Source organism: Trachemys scripta, chromosome 7 (genome assembly GCF_013100865.1).
Source record: "Trachemys scripta elegans isolate TJP31775 chromosome 7, CAS_Tse_1.0, whole genome shotgun sequence".
In the NCBI taxonomy this organism is placed as follows: domain Eukaryota; kingdom Metazoa; phylum Chordata; order Testudines; family Emydidae; genus Trachemys; species Trachemys scripta.
Window position 1 is genome coordinate 78,590,732 of NC_048304.1, and position 15,412 is coordinate 78,606,143.

The following is a 15,412-nucleotide window of genomic DNA, read 5'->3' on the forward strand; positions in this document are numbered from 1 at the left end:
AGCCCTGCTATTCAACATTACATAGAGACAAGGTTGTACTAAGACCTCACCTGAAATTCATCTCCAAAGTGGTCTCAGAACTTCATTTAAACCAATCAACCTACCTACATATCTTCTCCCCAAATCATGCAGCATTAGGATAAAGGAAATTATGCACATTAGATATCTCCAGAACTTTGGCTTGACCTTGTCAATGTAATGAAGCAGTCAGACTGGCAGGATGTGGAGTAACCCACTGACCTTTGTAAAACACTATGTCTTGGACTTAGCTTTTAGGTCAGATGCTAAGTTCAGGAGAACAGTACTACAATCACTGTATGACTGGTGCAGTGGATACTCCTCATTCCCACCATTCTGAGGGGATGCTGCTTGCCAGTCACCTAGAGTGAGATCCACACTGACCAATATTCAAAGACAGAATGGTTACTTACCCTACAGCAGCAGTGGTTATTCCAGATGTTGCAGTCAGTGCGGATCCCACGACCTGCCCCCCATCCCTGTAGCTCAGTCTCCTGAGCTTCAAGTTGTAAGGGAGCCAGGGGAAAGCTCAGCCCCTTATACCTTTGCATAGGAGCCTGAGGGGGCACAGGGGGCATGCGCGGCTCCAGTGGACACTGCTGTTCAAAAGAATCTGGACTCGCACACACAAAGTGCAGGCTCACCTCCAGTGAGATCCATGCAGACATCATCTCAAAGAACCACCATTACTGTAGGGTAAGTAAATGTTCTTTTGCATGTGCTAGCCTTTCTGGGCACTGGGGGATTGCGTATTGCATTACTAGTGACCAGAGTCACTGGACTGTCGCAAAATGCTATTATTTCATAGGATCATTTAAAAACATTTTCTTGGAGAAGACAAGAAGACCTCTGATCCAAGGTCTTCCTTTAAAACTATATGAGGGTCTGTGCCAATGGTGCTTTCGCTTCCTGAAGGCAGTGTCTTAGGAAGGCTATGTTGCCCCAAGCAACAGTCAACTTTATCTATCAGCGTATTCCATTTCTGGGCAATAAAAGTTTGAATTAGGTCCTGAATCTGGATTCTGACATACTGGATCATTGTGCACTGCTACCCTGGACCCACAAGCCAACAATGAATGAATAAATTATGGGCAAAAAGAAAAATCTAAATTGACTGTAAAGTGCATTCAGGTTGAATAATTCCCTGACCTTCAAGATCATTGAATTCTAAAACAGATTTCAATATAGACAAAGGAAATGTTATTTTAGTGTAGATTAAACTTGCGTCTAAGATATAGAAGGATTATTGTGTCTGTTTCAGATGTAATTTCATGCCTGAGAATTTACATTGAAGGAAAACTGGTCTGGATCACATTAGTGAGGGCCCTGTTTTGCTGTCAGTTTAATTAAATGGAAACTGCTGGCAAGGAGACTGGAGGAGGTTTATAGAAGCAATACTATTTTGATGTTGAAACAGGAAACTGTCTTCCAGTTTGAAAGGGACACAAAAATGAAACCTGATATTCATTCTTGTTTACAAACTCCCAGCTAGTTTACAATGGCCTTTGGTGATAAATTAACTTAAATTACAAATTATAGATAGAGAGCTTTACAATAGCTGAAGACTATAGTTATGAAAACTTTGACCTTTGACAGAGAGATTAGAACTTTAGAAGTTTTTTCCAGACAGTACATTGATCTTCAAAAATAGGCATTTTCCCCTTTCTATTTTATGTGACTAGATTGACAAGATGTGTAGTGGGTGTTCTGTTTGCTTGTTGCAAGTTTGTTGTCAGGCAAAAAAAAACAAAAAAAACCCTTCAAGAACAGTGATTTATCTGTTAACTGTGTTTGGCATGCTGCCTTTTGGCTTTGGTTTTTGAGAGAAACATATTTGGTTACTTTAATAGGCAAAAGCACCGAACTTCACTTGTAGAAAAAATTGTTTTCTTTTCCCCTTTTCAGTTCTGTTTATTGTATTATGACATTGTGTGTCGGAATTGTACAGTAATTCTAAATTGGAGTGAAGAATAGTGGAGCAGGGCTTTGGACTCCTTCTTCTAGATGAATTATTTGAGAGCTATTTGTTCCATATGAGTCAGAAAAGTGCCTGAAAATGAATCTTTATGCTTTTAATAGCCACACTTTGACATAGACTGAGGTTACACCAAATGCTTTTTTAAAAAAACCCTCTAAAATTGTTTTATAAAATTGACTTGTATCTACATCTTTGGGAAATTCTAAGCAAAACTTGTGAACAGAAAAGGTGATCCACAATGGGGGAAAAGATGGGCTGGTGCCCTTGTTTGCTTCTTTAAGATGTATAAAAAAGGCCTACAAGGTTTTTGACCAAAAAAAAAAAAGCTGTTCCTCATCCCCTCCAATTCTATGCCCCTTTTTGTTCTTTATTTTGGAAGTTATGGGCTTGACTACCTTCTCTATGGCAACTGGAGAAATAATGAAATTATAAGATAGTAAAAATTGAGCATTTGAGAAGGGTTTTTTTTTTTGAGATCATTAAAGATGTTTTTTGTTAATGCCTGTTGAATTCTGAAGCCTAATGGACACTCAGGCAAAAGAATGTATTTGTTAAGATTCAACACCCTTCAGTTAAGGTGTCAGAACTACCAATATGCGTTATCTGAGACCTGCAAGGGTTAAAAAAAGCAAGTAGAAAAAGAATGTTTTAAAAAACACTGCAACAACAACAAACTTTCAGCCCTTCTTCATGCAACACAAAGAAGCAAAGGGCACAAGCACTTTTTAAGAAATCCCTTGCGGGTTATCTTTTCAATAGTGGGGAAAAGTAAAATAAAAAGATGTAAGATGAGATTTGCAAATTCCTCAGTGATGGCCTAATTCTGTTCCTATTAAATTCAATAGAAGCTTTACCATTGCCATAAGGGGAATAGATGTCTTACCATTGACTTCCGTGGGAGCAGACTTCAGCCAATTTTGGAAAATCCCACTCTGAAAAATCTCCTGGTTAAAGGGCCAGGCTTATTTTCTGTCCTTAACTCTTTAGAGACTATGAACATGTTTGTGCAGATATATTTCAGTCATTTCATCAAATGAATTGTTGGGTCAAATGACCCTTCCATTCTGGCATTTGACTAAATGACTAAACCCTGGTCAAATGACTTAAAACAATCACCAGTCATTGAACATAAAGTTGTTGAAGAATATAGAAAATTGCCACATACTAGGTCAGTGGTTCATCAAGTGCTATATCCTGTCTCTGACTGTGGTGCTGAACTAAACAACCCAAGGAACAAGAGTATTACATTTTATTGCATACTGTCTATTGCAAGATAGTATCAGTCATTCAGTAACTGTGAATGCTATATAGTTTTGAATCACCATGTGCCAATTGTCTGTTCCAGCTTCTTCTGGAAATAGTTATATCTATTGGTTTTACACTTCTAGCATCCTGAACAGTTCCGTTTTAACAAATCTCAGCCACCAAAGGAAGATTCTTCTTGAACAGCTTCTTCCACTTTCCTGGTCTGTATCAAGCTGGCTACAAAATATATCCCTAGTGTCATATTCATTTTTATTTATGTTCTTAAGAACCCCAGGAATGTTTCTTAGATTTCCCTGGTCTCTGCCCACTCAAGAAATGAGTTCAACTAAGTTGCCTCCCTCTTCACTGGCAGCCATTATGATTTGATTGATCTCACCATCTTGCTGCAAATCATGTTTTTGATATTGTCTTCCTTTTTTTGAGGATAGTATCTCCCCAACTGCTACTTGAAGATCCCAATTACTTCATGTTAAACTGCTGCTGGAAACTAAGCCTAATATAAATGAATATTCTGTGGAAAAAACTACATGAACCCTTTAACCCAGACACAAAAAATTGGTAGCTATACAAAGAAATGCTTTGTAGCAAATAGAGAACCTGATTCTGTTCCTTTTGAAGTCAACTGCAAAATTTTCACTGGTTTCAAGATTGAGCGCAGCCAGTGAAAATAAGTGACTGTAAAATAAATGTTTCAGAGATCCCATTGTTCCTTAGTTGCCTTCCTTGAGTCATCGCCCCACCCTTTTCCATCACTCCAATTTCACTTCATCTCCTCTTCTCCTCCTGGCACTCCACCTCTGTCCTCCTGTGCTGCTGCTACTTTTCACCCTCCATTGCCTTCGTTTTCCGTGTTTGAATGTCTTCCTTAATGCCTCCCCTGCTAGTCTCCACCCAACATCTTTTATCCCTGTCCCAAATTTTTACAAAAAATCAGAGGTGAAGGGGTTAATGATGAAAGGTTAAATTGATTCTGTCAACCTGAGAATCAATCACTTTTCCGTCTGAGCTGTATTTTACCCATTATTGGTACAAGTAACACCTAAGATAATTATAAATGACAGACGTCAGCAGAAGGGGGAATCTTTTTCCAGTTAGTTTATATGGTGCATTTCACGGCACTTTGTGTATGGCAGTCTCACTGCTTCTGTGATGATCTGTTACATCACTTCCATGCCCTGCCACTGTGGGGAGCTCACATATGCACTCTTCCCTGGGCTCTGCAGGAAGGTGTTTTATGAGTAATGCATCAGCGGAGTTGCTTCTGAGGTTAGGGTAGTGATTCATGCTGTCTTTACTCAGGGCCTCTGCAAGAGCTATGGAAGAACAGGAGGCCGGAATTGGCTGAGGAAACCGCCTTCAGTTTGCAAGGGCCAGGGAGCCTTCCTTCACTAACTGAACCCCTACAGAGAGCCATAGAATAACTGAAACCCGGGGTCAAGAAGGGCCTTGTTCTTCTCTTCTAGGCTCTTTCTCTGGACTAAGGAGCATTGGAGGCCTGGGAAGGGAGCCAGGGGAGCCACCTTCATCCCTCCTTGGACCCCTGCATAGTGGTGGGAATCAATGGGAGCAGGAGGAGGTTCTATATCACCTAACATCACCATATGAGATTGATACTGCACAGCATAAATAGTCTGTCTGTGATAAATTAGTAATCTTTTGTGTCACCTTTTGAAAGAAGGGGATTATTTTGTTTTAAAAAGTCAGCGCATGCTGATTAAAGGGGCTCTCCCAGAAACTTTTCAAACACTTTTAAAAATCATTAGTGGCTTTCAAAAAAATATTTCAAGTTGACTCTGTCCCTTCACATTTGAGACATTAAACACACATGGTTCAAGCAGTTAAACTCTGCTGGGTGTTACATGTCTCAAACTGAGCTTTGTGTTAATGTTGTTTCAAGCACTTTCCTACAAAAGGTTTTTGGTTTTGTTTTTTTAGTTTTATTTAAGGGGGGGAAGTTGAGGCAAAGAGAAGAGGAAACATAATGAACTGTTGCTCTTTTCCATCATAAGTATCTGATATGAGAGTTGGCCACAAATAAAAGAAACTTACCATGATGGTGGTAGGTGCTGCACATAAAGAGATTTAGTACTTGTCTATGCTGCAGCTGTGGGTGTGACCGCAGCTCATGTAGACATACCTGAGCTATCTTTAATCTAGCTAGCTTGGGGACTACTGAAGCCACAGGAGCATGGATTGCAGCATGAACTAGATGCCTGGGTATGTTTCCAGGCGGGACTATACTCGAGTGGCTGGCCCATGCTGCCACCCATGCTGCTGTGGCTTTAGTACTATTAGTATCTGAGTTAACTGAGGTTCATATATGCTCAAGCATGTCAGTTTCACCCAGCTCAGCTGGCCAGTGGCACCCTGAGCTAGCCAATCTGCTGGAGTTGACAAAAACGAGGAGCCAGTAGAGTCTACTGCAAAGCCAGCGAGGACAGTCCGTGAAAAGAGGGACATTCCCAATTCTCTGACCTATTTGGTGATAAAACTGTATTGCTCCTTCACATTAATGCATAGTGGGGCGTAAGTATAGTGGACGAGAGTCAGAGAAAGGTTGGCCAGGAGGTGCTATATTATTTTTGGGGGGGGTAAGGGGCAGGTTAGTTGCAAAATATTTCACAAGCCTGGGAAAAAATACTCAGATTGACCCCAGTTCTGAGGCAAGGAGGGTCTTGACACATATCCCTCCAAAACCACAAACATTACTTTGAATGTCAATAGTGCTGCTAGGTATTCTGAGTCTGATCCAAAGACCGCAGAATGAGTCTTCCCGTTGACTTCAATGGGCTTGGATCAGGCCCTCTCCAATTCCAAGCCCACCTTCCAAAACTGAGTTACCCTAGTCATGTTGAAAATTCCTGAGCCATTGTAATGCAAACGTATCCATTATAATCTAGAGTTGTGGGATTCCTTTATATAGCACAGACCATTGTATTGAAAGTCTACAAGTGAACTCTTAATGGAGAAATTGCCTTTTAATCTTTGGCACTGAAATAGTTTATATTTGTGCTTGATATTTTACCTAGAAAGGAGAAAGGCTTTGCCAACCATAATGTTGCTGGGAATCAATGCCAGTAAAAAGCTTTAGTCCCCAGAAAGCAAAATGAGATTCTCATGTAGCTAGTTTATTTTATTTTTTCTTGTATTTTCTAGTTCATGACGGTATGTCAAATAAGTATGTTGATTTATGATTACAGGTATCTTTAATCTATTGGATGCTATAACAAAGCAATGCCAGCTTATTGTTTCTGGCTCCATACAATTATACTATTGAGGTTAGGCATGTAATAAAGCTATAACAGAAATATCCATCGTAGTGGATTGAATTTCATGTCAGAATATTTCTAGCTTCACTCTTAAAGCCACTGTTTGGTTAGAATATGCCTGCTTGCTTTGGCTTTTGAAGAAACGACCTTTGCTAAATCCAGCTCTAAGCCTAATATGGAGCCACAGCCCAGTGACAACAAAGGAGGACATTTTGACGGCAAGCAGAATATGATAGAATAGAGTAATTATTTCCACTAGAAAATGAGGATCCTGCATTATTTGTACAATAACACAAAGTCATTATTTGGCTACACCACTGTAATGAAACAATAAAGATCATATTTAATTTAGGTATCATCGCCCGAGGGACTTCATGTTTTCTTTCAAGTGTTTTGGCTACTAAAACACATTTAAATTGCTAGTAGAGTTTCCCACTATTTTTAGAGCGAGGAATAAATGGATCCTCCCCTCCTCCCCAGCCCACTTACATGTAGACCTCTGGCATTCCAGAAATCTGACCTTGTTTGTAGGGAATGGCTCATTTTTGTAAAATGTAATATGAAGCACTCTTGTGTTTTGATTCCATGAACTAGAGAATTTAATGTTCCAGCTTGCCATGATAAGGATATGATCAGTTTAAGATAGACCCACTAAAGGAAATTAGCTATTGTACTATTCTTTAACATATTGTTTGTATAACAGTTTACTTAGAATAATTTTGAGTAATCTTGAAGTTCCTTTTAAGAGATTTTTTTTTTTTTTTTTTTTTTTGGCCAAGATAAAAAGTGAAGCTTTAAGATATTTCTCCTAAAATAAATTTCAGACTGCCTCATTTATAGTCAGCATGCCTTGATTACTTGCAGACATACTGGAAATTTACATGCGCTTTTCTCCATTATAAAACACTGATCTGTTCATATCATTAGTTCCCTCATGACTAGAGTTTGGCAGCAAGCCAAGGCAGTCTAAATCTGTAGCTGTAAATCGTGAGTTGAAATAGCAGAAAGTGGATTTGTAACTTTAAAAGTGTAAACAGTTTGGAAAATGAAGTAATTTTAGAGTATGATTGATTGCCTTGAAATTGTACTTTAAATTAGCCCAGGGTCTCCAACGCAAATATATGCACTAACTGCTTATTATACATTTTCACTATTCTGTGGAATAATAGCATTGTTGGTACGCTTCTAAACAATGTATGCTTCTCCTAGAGTGACCTTTTAGGAAATGAATAGTTTTATTGTATGTCCATTACTTTGCCTGAAACAACATTTCTGAGTTATTAATTTGACTTGTTCTATAAATAAAGGATTCAAAATGCAAAGCAGCTGCATTACACAGTGTACAGTTTATCAAACCTATACTTAAACATCACCATTTGAGATTGATAATGCACAGCATAAATAGTTTTTCTGTGATAAATTAGTAATGTTTTGTGTAGGCTACAGTTACTGAAAATTAGTCCTTGAATATTATAGTAGCAAAAATTATGATTACTTCAGAACAAGTGATTAGTTAACATTATGGGGACTGGCACATCACACCCGCTTCTTTCAAGGGGCCTGGTTCACTTAACTGCATAGTAAGAGTCAGAAATACACTGACTGGAGAGTTTCTGGATAAAGAAACACAGGGCCATTGCTGTTACTGCTCTTGTATATACATCTTTTCAGTTCTACGGGGATCTTTTGGGTGTCAATATTCATGTAGCTCCTTTCATAAGAAAAGGAACATAATAGAGATTGTGTGTTTGTACACACCTAGCATAATGGGGTCCTAATCCTGATTTGTCACTATCGTAAAATAAATATTTGCTACTACTTACAATAATAATAATGGACCCAGTTTTGCTGAAGCCAGATTACCAGTTTTCCATGATGTAAATGAAAGTTGCATAAATCAACTCTCCTGTCTGAATTACATTAAAGCCTGAAATGTGTAGGATGTTACAGAAAAATAGGGCTTCTAGGAGGCAAGCATTGTGGGGGGGAGCTGAGGTGGGCATTGGAACCACCTTGCATTTATGATCTAGACCAGGAGAAGAATTAGCATTGCAACATTCTGAGGTGTTGTAACCTGTGGTAATGTTCGTGAACAAATTGATGATTGTAGGCTGAGCTGAACCTGCAGCAGAGGGCAAATTGGACTGACTAGGAAAAGCATGATGGTGAAAAAGGCATATTAAAAAAAAGAACTTTCAAAGAAAATGTTTAACTCAGGTTCCAAAGATTATTGGGAAAATTCTCTGCGTTGGTGTGCTGGGTAGGAAGGGAAGAGGATGATGGAAGAGTCTCCTCATTTTCCTCACTGCTGAGTAGGAGCCAGACACCATGCAGACTCACTGATACCTGGTCTACTAAGCTATATGACCAGCTGGTGCATCTGCACTCCGTGGTTTCAAGGGCAAGTTCAGGGTGTAGTCAGGGCCCTGGCCCCCAAGTCAATCTGCTTCTGGGTACATAGTTGTTCCAGGATTAAGTACCATTGTTTGCAGTTGTGGGACCCTTTGACAGCAATGTGTGCTGTAGTGCCTGAGGGACAGTGATGCATTGTTGTCATCCCCCACCATTCAAATACCGTGAGTCAGCCTCCCAAAATCATGAGAGTGGCTTAAAAACCAGGAGATTTAGAAATAATAAGAAATGGTGGGGTGTTTTGTGGGGAGGGGAGGCTCTTCAGGTTTCGGCTCCATGAGGTCACATTTTCAATCAGTTCTCCCAACCACCAGGAATAGAAACATACTTTAAAAAAAAGAATAGAGTGAGAGAGGGAGTGCTGAGATTGTCAGGTAATCGTATGATGCCAGTAGGCTGGGGCTTCAAACCCTCTCCCACTGACTACCTAGGGACTTGCAGTAAAATCACAAGAGTTGACAACATTGAATGTTGAAATAAGAATAGCAGGGCGGCTTTGTCTCTAAATGTCCTTGCTATTTGTTTCAGAGTAGTAACCGTGTTAGTCTGTATCCGCAAAAAGAACAGGAGTACTTGTGGCACCTTAGAGACTAACAAATTTATTAGAGCATAAGCTTTCGTGGACTACAGCCCACTTCTTCGGATGCATTTCGTGGGCTGTAGTCCACGAAAGCTTACGCTCTAATAAATTTGTTAGTCTCTAAGGTGCCACAAGTACTCCTGTTGTTCTTGCTATTTGTCTTACCCGGAATGTAATTTTGGTGCAACATTTCCAATAGTCTAAGTGGCAGCTGGGAAGCAGGCAGAGTTGATGTAGATTGTTTTCTATTTGTTTCTTCTAAAACAATGTTTCATGTTATATCTGCTGCAAATGAAATAGATTGCAGTATAACTGTGGAAAATAGCTGCTTATCTTATAAATTCATTAACATTCATGGTTACATAAAAAAGAGCAAGAATTTTGTAATGCCCCATTTAAAGCAATAACGCATACCTATCACAATAAGTGCCTACTACTACTTAAAGCAAACACGTAAAGGAGAAGTTATAGTCGCGGAATCTGAATATGCTTATCTTGTATCACTTTAGTTGTGTGAGGCTTCATTTTTGGGATCCAGTAGAGTGCAAGGTTCAGTTCTTCGGCTCTGTCACACAAATGATAGCCAATCCCTTGAGAGCTGCCTATTTGTTCTCCTCAGTTGTTTCCCGGCCTCTAATTGGTCCTAGCACATTGGTGGCAGCTTCCCTCACAAAAAGTATTTTTCCATGGTTTCTCCCCCCTTTTATCTCAAGCGTTTGAAGTTACATGTGTAAAAGAGTTATAGTTTAGAGGTCCGAGTGGGAGTGGGAGCCAGGAACTGTTGAGAGCTAATCTCATCTCTGTCACTGACTCCTTTTGTGGCCTAGGCAAATTACTCTGACTCAGTTATCTCGTGTAAAATTAAGAAAATATTTATCTATGTACCTACTTCACAGAGATGCTCTGAGGATGAGTTAGTGTCCGTTAAGTGGTTTGAATATAGACAGCACTATGTATTATTATAACACACTTCAGGTTAATAGATAGTATTTTGGAAGGATTGTCTATTCCTTGGCCTTCCTCTCTGCCAGAGACCAGACCTCACTGTTGCATGAGTTCAACATACATAGGGTATGACTTCATGCTCACTTTGCCAGTAGACTTGTCCACCAGGCCCTCCTGGTCATATTTCACCAGAGGCTTCCTACCTGGCTGAAGACTTGGAGGAACTACTTGACTAGAGAAAGAAGTGGAAGGAATCTCACCCTAATGTGGGTTCTGATTAACAATTGCTGCCTGCCATCCTCCAGGCATAACCAGTCCTGAAATCCTTTTTTCTCTGTGCCTAAGAATATAAAATGTATGGAAACCTGTATGTGGGGCCATTCCAGACTGTTTAGACACCACAACCTCTCCTCCAGTCCGGGAAATTGTTTCAGGGTGCTCTGCAGAGGAGAGGTAAAGTGGGAAGTAGCGGCGTGGGAAGTAGCGGTGTGGGGGGTGCTGTAGCACCCCCAGGTTTAGCGCCCGGGGTCCTGGCCGCCGGCCTCATGACTGCCTAGGGGCTCTGCTGCTGGCCTGGAGTCCTGCTCAGCAGCAGCATCCCGGCCACTGGCCCCGCATGCAGGATCCCGGCTGCCTCCTCCCAGAGCCATGGCCCTGCTCCTGGCCCCAGCTCTCAGGGGCAGTGAGGGACACAGACGGGTAAGAAGGGGACAGCTCAGCAGCCCCACTCCAGAAAGTGTTCCAGCGCCACTGGGTAACACTGTATCAGTCCTCAGTTAGGATATGAGGCCTGAAAGATCTCTGAAAGGCTTTCCATGTCTTCTGAAGTGATTGGCTAATACCTGTCACCTTGAATCCTTTCTCATTTGAAAGGGCACACCTCTCCGTTCTTAAAGAGTAGGAGAAGAAGTCTATCCCAGCTCTCCCTGTTCATCCTCCAGTCTAGAAAAAGGACACTTTCTGATAAGACTCCCACCCCAAAAAAACTGAATTTTTAGAGAATAGCAAATTGTATAGTATGTGCCTGATTCAAAGTCTACTGAAGTCAATGGGAGTCTTTGCATTGACTTCAATGGGCTTTCAATAAGGACATATATCCCTTAACCAGTGGTCTTTACCTCTAGGGCTGACCTAACAGTTTCTTTCTTCACTTGCACATCTTCTCTCACCATGAATTCTTGCATTTCTCTTAAAGATGGCATTAACAATCAAATCAGAAGGGGCCAAGTCCTGGTCTCATTGAAGTCTGAGAGGTTTGCTAGTTTTTTCAATGAGACCAGGACTTGATCCAAGCGGACTTGTCAGGTGCTTATTTCTCTCCATTTGTACATCACACTTCTCTCAGGGGATGACTAATGTTCAATAACGTGGGAAATCCTGCACGAAATTTTCCAAGGAAATTTAGAAGGAAGTTTTCTAACTTTTAATAAAATTAATAAATTTTCTTAACACTTTATCAGATTTCCAGCCAAGTTGTTGGTATTTCATTGCCTGCTCATCAGACACTCTGGTTGTGCTTATTCAGCAAAAACATTCCTTTAATAATGTGGTTGAGGGCTCTTCTTTTACCAAAGATAAGCTTTAATGGTCGAGAATTGGTGTAGCACAAATCTGCTCTACCTCATCCCCACCCCACTCCCAGCATGCCCCCTGCTCCTCCCAATACACCCCCTTTCTTGGCAGAGGAAGGAATCCAGATGCAGGAGCTGCCCCTTCCTAACCCTGTTGGTGGATGCCTGGAGAGTTCCTTTCCCCAAAGAAATGAGAATGTGTTCCAGAGTGACTTACCACAGATCACACAGGGGGAGTCTTCAGCCCAGCTGAGAATCAAACCCAGGTCTCCTGAATCCCAGTCCAGTACCTTTCCCCCCTCCCTCATCTCTTTCCTGGATATCACTTAGTTTTCTCTCAAAATAGTATTCAGTGTTATCTAAGAGAGGGCAGATGTTAGTTATCTTTTTCCTCTGTTCCTCCTTTTTATTGTTTTCCTTCAAGATAAGGCATTCCTTGGGGCATGAAGTCAGACTAGATGATCACAATGGTTCCTTCTGGCCCTATGATCTATGAATTTATGTTCCGCTTCCATCTCATCTTCATTTTCACTCAGTCATGGAGAAGGAGGAGAGACGCTCCCAGGTGGTAGTGGATAACAGACACTTGCTGCATAGAGATTGGTTGATGGACAGAACAAATTAAAGAAAATAATTAACAAGTGGAAATGTGTGATTATTCTTATTTTAAAAACAATCACATTTTCCCAGCATTAAATGCATTTTTCACTATGGGCTCTAAGAGCAGAAATGTGTAATTATGCTGCAAAGGATAACATGAGTTTATCTGTAAAATATTTTTAACAGAGTTTTTGCTTCCTGGCTTGATTTTTTTCTTTTCTTTGATTGGATTCCAAAAAAAGTTATTAAAATGTTGCAAAACAAATATAAAAGAATACTGGAGCTTCTTAAAGTTGGTTCTTTTGTTCATATTTGGCAGTTGACAAATTGTCTTGTGCTCTATCTTACCTGTTCTAGTGTGAAAGGTTAACAGAGAAAATGGCTGCAAATAAATTGCTACTGAATGTTGTTGAAGATTAAGCATACTGCGTCTCTATTAAGGATCTCTTTTAAAGCTCTCTATTCATACTCCTCCCTGCATGTCTCTCTAACACTTGTCTGTTACATTATGTTTGGCACACAAGGAAATATTAAATAGAAAAGAAACGCCTGACTGTGGTGTTACTAGACCCTATTATCTCTCTGTCACATGTCCACATGAGAAGGGTACAATATTGGTCCATATTGATGAAGATTGCTGAAGCTTTTACTAATCATCTTCATAGAAAATTGCTAGAAACAAATGAAATTGAAAATAATATTTTTGCAGCTTTGAAAATCTTAGGTAAATCAATGTAATGAGACACACTCAGTAAAATGTAATTATTCTCACTTCTCCACGTGTCAGAGAAATCACTCTAGTGAGCTCGTTATTTTTATACAGAGCCAGATATTGCCTGTGTGTTGTAAATCGTGTAAAAGGCAGTTTTTATGTATACTAAATAAATTATACCCTGCAAGAATTAACAGGGTTGTAATTTCATTAAGGGTTTCAAAGAGGGCATAAATGTCAAGAGCAAAGCTTAACTGTTTAAATCACTGGACTGTTTCCACCCTCCACCCCTCATTACGTGTTTTGTGAGAGTGGCAGCTACTGTACTTGCTATTTCAAGGGGGCCAAAGTTCCTCTGACTTTTCAGAATGATAGTGAAAGGGCTCATGCATGAAAAACAAAGATAAGGCTTTTGACTCATACTTTTGGGGGTAGTGGAAAGTGAAGGCACTTCATTATGCCTTATAGGAAAAGGTGGTGATAACAGTCCCTTTTAACTAATGGTGCATAAATATCTCTCTTTGTGTGTGTGTGTGTGTGCGCGCGCGCGCGCGCGGGAGAGAGAGACAGACTGTTTCAAGCTGGCAGAATAAGGGCAACATAACCTATTTAATCAAGATTTGGGACCTCTAAATGGAATTTGGAACTGGAGGTGGGTCTTCATCTTCTCAGTTTCCTCAGGTCAGACATCAAAGACAGGGTACCTGGGGACACCCAGATGTGGCAGAAATGTGTTGTGACTGATCAAATAACTGGCTTAGGAGGTTCTGTAGAAACATGTTGATTTTGGCATTAGAGAAGGGTTTACATGTGCCTTTTCCTCAGCTTGAGGTAGGTAGCCAAAACCGTAGCATCTAGAGAAACAGTGTGAAGGGCATACCACAGCACTGGGCATGCTCAGAATGCCTAGACATTGAAAGACAGATGGTTTGAAAACATTAGGTTTTCCATTTTCCTCCCAAAGCCCTGCTACTAAGCCACATGACACTGAGTTACAGCCTCAAAATTAAAGTTGCTTTGGCAGGGCAGGGCAATGAAGATGCTATGTTGCATCCTGGATGGAAGGAGACCAAAACATAGTTTTTTTGTTTTTGTTTTTATTTTTTTAAATATAATGTATGGCCCCGGTTTTGAAAACACTTAAAGCATAAGTACAACTTTAAGCACATGAGTAGTCCCATTGAAGTTAATGGAACTATTAACATGAGTAAAGTTACTCACCTGCTTAAGTGTTTGCAGAATCAGGGCCTGCATTTAACTGCGCTTCACTGGTGCGTTGGATGGTGTTCAGTGACTGTTGAAAATGGTGCAGTTAAACTGCACTTTGTGAATTGCATTTAACTACAAAGTGCTGGTTCAGTTATGTCTGAGTGAATGATAACACTTATTATCTGGCTGTTCACTGTGCAGATCCCATGGTAGGAAAAAAATGAAATGGTGTTTGAATTCAGTTAAAGCAAAATATATTATTTTTCCTTCATTATTAAAAAGGATTTTTACTGTTTGTTTGCTAAAACTGAAGCAGCTGCCATATTAGGGCATTAGATTGTTTAAAAGCAAATACAGAAAAATAAAGACATTTAGATTACAGTCCATTTAGATTACAGTCAGATTGTTTGATGTCACTTGATTCCTCTTCTTAGCCTCGTCATATTCCCAAATTATATTTTACCCCCTTTTTTATTCATTCTTTTCATTATCAGTCTAATTGAAGTGTCTTATCAGTAACCAAGACAACCAGGATAAACATTTCTTTCAAAGCTGATGTACATACAACTCGAATGTTCCATATTACAGAACATTCAATGTGCTAAAGAGAACAGCGAGCCTTTGCTTGGGTCTATTTTCACTCTCCCTTTCCCCCATCTACATTCTCTTTAGAGGTCTTATAAAACAGATGACAAAACCTTTTGTATCACAGTGTGTGATTCCCTGAAACGATCCATCACCTTGAGGATTTGGGTTGACCCATTCCCAACACTAGTCCTATAGCTTTAAAAATAGAGAGAGAACAAATCTTTAGTTTCACTTTTGTTTGGGTTGGGTCATACCACTCTAATC

General features: G+C 40.1%; 1 protein-coding gene across 1 annotated transcript in view; it reads left to right on the forward strand.

The window, feature by feature from the left end:
• ARID5B (AT-rich interaction domain 5B) overlaps positions 1-15,412 on the forward strand; it is a 149,521-nt gene that overhangs the window by 44,688 nt on the left and 89,421 nt on the right. The gene's annotated exons all lie outside the window — the stretch shown is intronic.